Genomic DNA, 9,468 nt, shown 5'->3' on the forward strand with positions numbered 1-9,468 from the left:
CCTGGCCTCTCATTCAACCCCACTTGCAAAGCCAGGGGATAATCTGCAAGGTGGGCACGGCTCCAGGGAAAAGCTCTGTGTCAGGTGCTGCCATCAATCCAGGGCGGCAGCACTGCCCCCGGCAGCCAATTCAACTTTAAAGGACATCACAGCCAGGCCAGAAGCCGCCCCTCTTCTCTGCTTCAGCCATGGTGTGCTTTGGACTTGGTTTTGAATTTCTACCTTGTCACTTATCAGCTGGGTGACTTTGGATGAGTCCCATAACCTCCCTGGGCTTCAGTTTTCTCCACTGTAAAATACTAATCACCTTTCCCCTCAATCAAAGAGTTGTGGTGATAATGAAATGAGACATGCCTTTGAATCATACAGCAAGTGCCTGGCACATAGTAAATATACATTTTACTCAATACATTTTAGTTCCCTTTTCTTCTCATCCCTCCCTGGCCTGTTGACATCCCTTATCCAACTCTTCACAGTTAGGTACCAGACTAGAGACAGTCAACACCCAGCATCCTCGTCACCCCAAACTCCCACCAGTGCCATGGCAGATGTTACTCCTGACATAGTGGCAGGCAGACTTACACCCCCCAAGGATGTCCACAACCTCATTTCTGAAATCTGTGAATATGTTACATGCTATGGCCAAAGGGACTTTGCAGATGTGATCAACTGAAGGCTCTCGAGTTGGGGAGATGATGCTGGGTGATCGGGGTGGACCGAATGTAATCACAAAGGTCCTTATAAGCGTAAGAGGGAGTCAAGAAAGTCAGCGTCAGAGGGATGCAGTGTGAAAAACATTCCACTGGCCATTGTCAATTCTGAAGATGGAGGAAGGGGCCACACACCAAAGAACATCGTTTGCCGCTAGAATCCAAAAAGGGTGAGGCAATGAATTCTCTCCTAGAGCCTCGCAGCCCTCCTGACACTTAGATTTTATCCCAGTGATGCCTATTTAGACTTTTGACATCCATAAATGTAAAAGAATAAATTTGTGTGGTTTTAAGCTACCAAATTTTTGTAATTTGTCACAGCAACAATAGGAAACTAACACAGCCATCATCTTTCTCCAGAGGCATGTACTTGGCTTGAGAATTCCTTTCAACATAATGTTCTAGGCAGCCACCATTGAGAAAGTATCAGATGCCACCTTCAGTCAAGGTACCACTGGGCCACACAGAATGCCATAAACTGTTCACCACACAGTGCTCTGATTATAGTCTGCCCTGACCTGATGGCCCACCTGTCCTGATTGGGGACCTTCTCAGGTCCCACCTCTGCTACCTACTTTCCCCTTAGCTTGAAACCCAGCCAGCCCAGACTCACACCCCAGCCAGCTCTGGACTTAATAGCCCTTCCTTCCCAAGGCTTTATTCTCCCAGTTCTTGCCAGGGCCTTGCTTCCTCGGCTGCCCCATGACCCTCAGCTGGCAGATCCTCCCAGCAAAGGAACCCACATGAATGGCTGGATCAGAAGGAATGTGAGACTGCAGCCTGCCTCCTGGTTCCCACTTCCCTCAGCCTCAGCACAGAGGCCTTCACCGCAGGGGTTATAGGAGATGCATAAATTCATATCCATGGCCTGTGGCCACCAGAACAACAAAGGCTCCTTGCAGCAACACCCAGCCCCAAGGCCTGCTTCCGATGGAGGAAGAAAGGGTCCCAAATAGAGATGTTTTCCCTCCAGCTGTGACGGAGGGTTACAGACAATGTCAGGCTCCCAGGGGATGCACACCACAAGGGAGAAAATAATGACTCACTGTTTAAATGCCCTGACATCAAACACCCTTTCCCCAGCATCCGTTTCTGGAGTTCACCCCATGCAACTCTAACTACACATGCATCCTTCTGCTGTGTGCACATACCATCCCCCTCCAGGACAACCCAACCCACAGAAAGCCATCTGCTCACACACACACCCAAGCATCAGCACGTTCATCCCTGTGATGGGAAAGCACACATGGAGGCATCACAGTGCATAGACACAGGGTACCCACTTACCAAACCAAGACACTTGGACATTTATGTGTTAAACTACATGGAGGCGGTTAAATATCAACTTCGTGGGTAAGCGTGTGCCAAACATAACACACATCCCTAGAAGCACTGACACCTCCATCCTGTGGCACACATGTAATTACATCTCAGATCAACACCTCAAAACCGTGATGATTCCCCCTCCACACACATACCCAACACCCACACCAGAAGGACAGCCATGCAGAATGCAACCTGGCCCACGATCTCCAAATGCCTTAGTGGAAACAAGCAAAAGCCAAGTAAATAGAAGCAAAGGCCTTTGATGTTTTTGTTTCCACAGCAGGACTGCCACCTGACGCAGGGGCTGACTGCTGCAAGCTGCCCACTCTCGCAGCAGGCAGCCACGTGAACACAGGGTTGGTACACGCTGAGAGCATGGTAATCATTCCCTAGGGGCCGTGGGTGCCCACATTATCATGTGTATGTGTCTAAAACACACACACACACACATGCGTGAGCATGCACCCCTGACTGTTTGCAGCTGCCTTTAAAAAAAAAATTCTCTCCTATAATACACTGTGCAATCCAGCCCCCCTCCTGTTTGTCTCGGCTAAACTATTTCGGGAATTGGCACAGATGCTGAGAGCAAAGATATTATTCCGAGATGCTCAACAGAGATCAAAGCTGCTTAATCAAAGCCATCGACTCCGCACACAGCGCCTTGGCGCATACAGAGCCCAGGTGGAGAGGAAAAAGTCAAAGCAGATAATTGAGGAGACAGGGAGAACCCAGTAGTGGAACTCCAGGTCTGACACGAACAGGGCCGTCAGTATCAGGAGCTCATCCAAGTCCTAGGCTTGTCTCACTCTCCATCGCCAGATGGAGGTCGCTCAAAGCAGCCACAGAAAGACGAAAATCAACCTGCTTAAAAAGCACTCCAGGGAGCAAGATCTCTTAACCCTGTATTGAAAAATTCTTACACTTAGGGAAGGGCTTTGTCTCCTGGTGCAGGTCTGATGAGACACTCACATGGACTGTGGCCCCCTCCCTGGAGTGTTACTGGGTGGGGCTGGCTGAGACCACCAGCGTAGGCAAAGTCATTGAGCATACAGCCCACTGTGGGAACATGGAGACAGGGGAGAGAGATCCTGTGGGATTCCTTGCGGCTTGTGTTCTTCACCTAAGGTATTCAGTCGAGAGGACCCCTGCCCCTGCCATTCCTCTCAACCCCCAACAAACATAAAGTGGTCATTAATTCATTTGTTAATTCAACCAATGTTTGTTAGTGCTTACAACTGGCCAAGCACTGTTCCCGCTGGGAATACAGCATGAATAAAGCCAAGCCTCTGCCTCTAGGGAGCTTAAATTTTAGCTAGAAATGGGAGGAATGGATGGGAAAGACTGGTCAGGTTATAAGGAAATAAAATCATATTTCAGATTGTTACAAATGCTAGGAAAGAAACAGACAAAGTGCTACGAAAGACATGTGAGTGGAGGCCGTGAGGATGGAAGGCCGTGTCCCTCTAGGGTGACCACAGAAGTCTCTTGGAGGAGGTGACATTTGAGCCCAAGCTGGAAGGATGAGAAGGAGGCAGACAGAGCAGAAGGAGCCCCATTTCAGACAGAGGGAACTGCAAGTACAAACGTGGTAGGATGGTGAGAGCCTGCGGCATTCAGGGGAGGCCAGCGTGGCTGCAGCCCAGTCAGCGAAAGGGAGACTGGGAGGAGGCGAGACTGGCCAGTGGTCTCAGATCAGCTCAGAGAGGGCCCTGGGGGTCATGGTGAGGAGTTAGCCCTTCTTCCAAGAGCCTTAACTTACTGACTGCTATAGAAAACGGGTTAAAAGTGGGCAAGTGTAGAAGCGCAGAGACCAGCTAAGTGGCTACTGCAGTGTTTGGGCAGAAGGTGATGGTCACTTAGACCAGGGTAGTGGCGGTGGATGTGGAGAGGAGTGGCTAGACAGGAAAGTCGTTTGTAGGCAGAAATGGTGGACTTGCAGACGGATTGAATGGAGATGCTAAGGGGACTATCAATAGGCAAAGTCATCTACCCAGAGTCAAAAATCCCAGGGCTGGGCGAGATCTTCAAAATCACTTCTCATCCAGAGCTTAAATTTACCCCCTGCCCCGACCAGGAAGTCCTCAGCCCTGCTTTCTTGGGAGGGTGACTGACTAGCTACAGGGCCCAGCCTGCCCAAGGCCTGATGGAAAGAACAACCCCTGGAGAACGCTCCTCTGGGTGGTGCTGATCTCTGCTCCTCCAAAGCACCCATCCCTGGTCCTGGCCATGTTCCTCCCTCGGGGTCACGAGGAAATGGCAGCCCCCTTCCATAGGGGTGACTTTGGAGAACTGTGGACAGTGCTGAAGGTGTCCTAGGTCATCTTTTTTCTGGGCCAAACACCCTTAGTGTCTACATTTGCTCAGTCGCCCCCCCCCCACCTGCCGCACCAGCTTGACATCAGCACCATAGTGTCCTTTCATAAGGGCAGCACCTGGGTGTGGATCTCGGACTTCAGCACATCCAGGTTCGGACAATCCCCAAAGGACCAGAAGTCGAGATGCCGTCTTTCTTGAGCCCTACATTTTCATCCCTTAGCTCACAACCCAGCCAAGTAACCCAGAAAACCGGGCTTGCCAAACCCCGCCCCTTTAGCTTCACCTTTCCCCTCACAGAGCTATCAATTTGTCCTAAATATTTTCTTAGTCCTAGGGGATGGGTGACACTGTCTAGAGCCGTGTTTGTCAAAGTAGGCTCTGAAATCATGATCCCATAAAACACTTCATGGGAAGAGGAATCTTCAGGTGAATAAGTCTGGGCAATGCTGTGTATAGTAATATATAGCATTATATATATATTATATAAATATATATATATAATATATATAAATATATATATAATATATATATATAAACACACAAACACTATAGATACATACATAATATATGTATATGTGTGTATACACTATAATAAAATTCTGTACTATAATCTCTTGGCGTTTCATGATACGCACGAACAGGCTCTGAGAAGTCCTCCAGTAAAGACACCCATTCAGTCTGGTTGGCTAGCACATCACCTAAACTTATTGACCAAGGCAACTTTTATTCCCGGAACACTAATGATTAATAGTTCTGCTTTAGGAAATGCCATTCCAGATGACTGAGTTATGAGATGGAATTTGTTATCTGGGTAACTTAAGCCCCCAGGCCCCACTTTGCCCTGAATCATTTAGATGTGTTAAAGCCCAAATAGTGTTTTTGAATTCAATTACCTGCTTAATGGGTTCTGTCTTTCTTCGTTGGCGCTCGTGGACCTGGCTTCACGTACATACACACACTGGTTTTGGCAAGTGAGCAGGAGGCCGTTACCTCCCCTTCTTCCCCGCAGCCCTGCTGAATTCAAAAAGCCATCCCTTGGCTGCCAACCAGGTCGTAGATGGAACAGAAGGTTTATTCCCTGTTGCCAGGTCCTAGGAGGAGATCCAATGGATGAGCCCTTTCTCCACGTTTGCCCCACACCCCACTCCATGTTCCTGATCACGCACAGGGCTGGTCAGTGGGGGTCACCTGGCTCCGCTGGGACAGGTGGGGGAGGGCAGCGCTGGGAGATCACTGTGCCCAGCCCTGGGGCCAGCCCTCACTCTGCCGTGGGCCTCCCGTGAGAGCTTCCCTCTGAGCCTCCATTCCCCACACTGCTGAAGGAAGCAGGAGACCACTGAAGCCTCTGCTGGGGGTGGATCTGTTTCTGCCACCTCCACGTCAGCAGGCCTGTGGCAGTCAGTTTCCCAGAGAATCAACCTAAAAATATGGCAACGGAGAATGCACAACCTTATTAAAAACTGGAAAGCCTCTAGAAATAAGTACTTCCTTTGTTGATAAAATATCTAGAAATATTTTGCCATTCTGCAGAGGATGCCGGTCCTAAAGTGCAATTGTTGGAGGGTTAAAAATAGTCATGGTCGTAGGCAAAGAGCTGCAGGGAGCTCGCACGAGCTGTGCAGGCTGTGCCTGCCTCGTGGGGCAGCTCCCAGAGGGTCACACCATTTCACAGGTGCTCCTGGCAGCCAAACCCTCCCCAAAGCAGTGAATCAACTTCATCCTCTACTTCATATAACAAACCTGACATAGAGCTGTGTCAGGGGTCCTCAAGCAAAAGCCAAATTGTTTGCACAAACATTTTAGGCATATAGGGGAATGGTGGGAACCCTCTGGAAATCCAGCAGATAAGGGCCAACCTTGTGAGCAGGCCTCTCTAAGGATCGCAGGATCAGTCTGCTGTGTTGATGTTTCTCTGCACAAGGGCTGGTACTCTCTCTACTTCCAGATGAATAAGTTAAGGCTCAAGAGATGCACCCAACCACCTGGTATGTTTGGGTACACTGTACACTACACTGGGCCTCCGCGTCTTCATGGGAACAAAGTAGGGATGATAATACAAACTGTCTAATGTTTTTGTGAAGACAAATATGCGATGTGTATAAGCCTGCCTATACAGCATTTGGAACAGTGTCTGGTATGTAATAAGGACTTCATTTAAGTGTTAGATAATATTAGTAATAGTATTACTGGTCCAAACCACATGGCTATAATCAGCAAAGTGAGCCTTCAAATTCTGATCTGTCTTACTCCAACATATCTGTCTTCTTATATCACTTTATTGCTTCCACCAAGTAATGTTTTCTCAAGCTCAAAACTTGCTTTTTTGGTTCATGTGGTGGCAAGCATGGCTATGAAGGTCCCTATGTCTTACTTATTAATGTTCAGATACTGGAAGAGAAACTGATCTCCTCCTTTCAGTCCTAGCACCAAACTTCCCAGGGAAGGGAATGAGTGTCTCAACTTTTGACAGGTTCACCCCAGGATCAATCACATGGGCCCAAAGGGGAGGGGTCACATAGAAATCTAGTAGCTTCTACTGAAATCACATGGGTTTGTGGAAGGGATTCCTAGAAAATGGAGTTTGAGGCATATAATCCTGTGAATGTCCATTACAAGTTGGGCAATAATATGTATTTCCCAGGGTTATTCTGAGGATTTAATAAGATAACAAAGGTAGAATGTTTAGCACATAGTAAATGCTCAATAAATTATAGCTATAATTACTTAGTCAGAAATCTATACCTGAAATGAAAGCCAATCTACTTGTCCACCCCAATGTTGGGAGGGGGAAAGGTGTCAGGGGTTTGCAAACACAGAGGCTAAAGAGAGGGATGCAGAGACTGAAGGTGGAGGCAAGACCGGCAGCCAGGGAACACAGAGACTAGAGGTCAAGCCAGGCAGAAGTTCATGGCCCTTCACGTGGCCAAGAGACCACACCCCAACTCTTGAATGGAACAGAGAAAGAAGACCCAGAGGTACTTTTACCAGCTGCTTCATGGAAAACTTAACTTGGAGCTGATGTGTTGTGTTACGTTCAGACCCCATCAAGTCTGTCCCAGTTGTATATTTTCAACTTCCAGCACTAAAGCTCCCTTCTTTCAAGAGGAAATTCATTATCACACTTCATGAGGTGTGGGTCTATATATTAAGTGGATCTGGACCAACCAGACTGTGTATATTAACCTGGAAAATCTGAGGCAGCCTGAAGTTCTAGCACCCTTCAGAGCGAGTGAAAGACTTAAAAGATTGCAGAACTCACTCCCTAATATTCCAAGTAAAGAACTGCTTGTAGAGACTTGAATCTCTTCTCTTTCTCCGTGTGAAGCAAGCTGGCAGCCTCCTGGGCTCAAGACCTGTGGCCATCAGGGCCCTTTCCTGGGTGATGTGCCCTGAGTTACACGCAGGGCCACCTGAAGTTGGCGAGTACAGAGAACGACACACCCAGAGCCTCTTCCCAAGGGTAAGAAAATCTCATCTCCCCACTGACACTCAGGGACAATCCTTGCTTCTCTAGGGGAGACAAAGGTGGAGAGACAGACACAGACAACAGAGTACAATACAGAAATAAAGACATAGGTGTTCAGAGAACATCACAAACAACCCTGATTTCTCCAAAAGCTAGCAATTGCACAGACCAAATCTATTGACCAGATCCCTAATGGATGAGATTCAGGCTTGTGGAAACACAGAGCTCAAATAAGCTGCTCTGTATTGACTATAATCTCATGAGCATGAGGTTCAATTAGCCATTGCACTAGACATGAACCCAAAAGCTATTTGAGGCTTTGTTGCAGTGCAGACTCCAATCCTCCAATCCATGACCCAGACTGCCTCTTAGGGCAACTTCCAATGCCCCCTCTCCCTCCCTCCCCATCACCACACTGCTCACCTATCCTTAGGTAAGGTGGCCTGGGTTACCAGAATACTCTTCTGACTGGTTCCTTTGCCTCCAGCCTCTCTCCCTCCAATCTAGCCTCCGCACTGCAGCTGGACTAATTGATCTAAAAAAGCAAATCGGATGATGTCAGTTGCCTGCTTACAAAATTCTGATGATGCTGCACTACTTGCAGGATAAAATTCAAAGTCCTGAGCTTGGCTGTATTACCCACACGCTCTGGTCTTGCCTATAGTACAACCATATGTCTCACCACTCCCTGTTTAATAACTGTTGTTCCAACTTGCCCCATCTCCTAGAAATTCTTCACACAGGCTGATGGAGGTAGTACTATGTATTCACCAAAAGCCATTTCATTTTCTTCCTGGGGACATGGCTAGAAGTGGTGGATACGGAGGCCCTAAAGGATGACAGAGTCATAGATGGAGTGTGCCTGGGTCCCTGAATCGTTGCGTGGAAGAGAGCCATCTAGAACCAGCCAACCAGGAACACCAGTGTTGGACCACGGCATGAGCAAGAAACATCCTTTCATTGTATGAAATCACTAACATTTTTAGGATATTCATTACAGCAGTTAATGAGCTCTAACACACACATGGGCACGTTCTCTTAGCCAAGCGGCCTTGTTGTGTGTTCTCTCTCCCTATAATGTATTTCCCTTTATTTTCTGCCTGGAAAATATCTAATTATCCTTCAATACCCTGGCATCACCTCTTCTGGGAAGCCTACCTTAGTTCTCCAGGCTAAGGTAGAAACCTCATCTTTGAAGGGTCCCAGCATTCTGTGCTTTTCTCCTGCCAGCATAGCGAGCCCACGGAATTTAACTGTCTCTTCGCTTGTCCACCACCTCCAGTTAGTAGACTCTGGGCACGGAGTGGGTCTTGTTCAGAACAAGCCTTTCCCAGAATAAAAGCTGAGTGTTTTTTGCATAGATGAATAAATGGATGAGTAAATAGAGTGAGTTAATACACAGATTTGCGATGGGTAGTTCCTTGATAATAACCTACATATTTACATAATGCTGCCTCCCTCATGTGTGTGTGCTGAGGACAGCGTGGAACAGCCAGGTGCAGCAGTCCAGGCTGTAGGGAAACCTGTGAGGCAAACCTACCCGACAGCAGTCAATGTAGAAGCCAGGGCTCTGGGTTCTCTGTGTGCTGTGGACACAGGTGAGGGGCAAGAGAAAGTTAGGAAACTCTGTCATGGCAAGAAAGGAGAAAG

General features: G+C 47.9%; 1 protein-coding gene across 1 annotated transcript in view; it reads right to left on the reverse strand.

Moving 5' to 3' along the window:
- The window catches only part of NAV2 (neuron navigator 2), a 690,492-nt gene that overhangs the window by 426,342 nt on the left and 254,682 nt on the right, over window positions 1-9,468 (reverse strand). The window lies entirely within an intron of this gene.

The sequence above is a fragment of the Camelus bactrianus genome, chromosome 10, assembly GCF_048773025.1.
Source record: "Camelus bactrianus isolate YW-2024 breed Bactrian camel chromosome 10, ASM4877302v1, whole genome shotgun sequence".
Taxonomy (NCBI): domain Eukaryota; kingdom Metazoa; phylum Chordata; class Mammalia; order Artiodactyla; family Camelidae; genus Camelus; species Camelus bactrianus.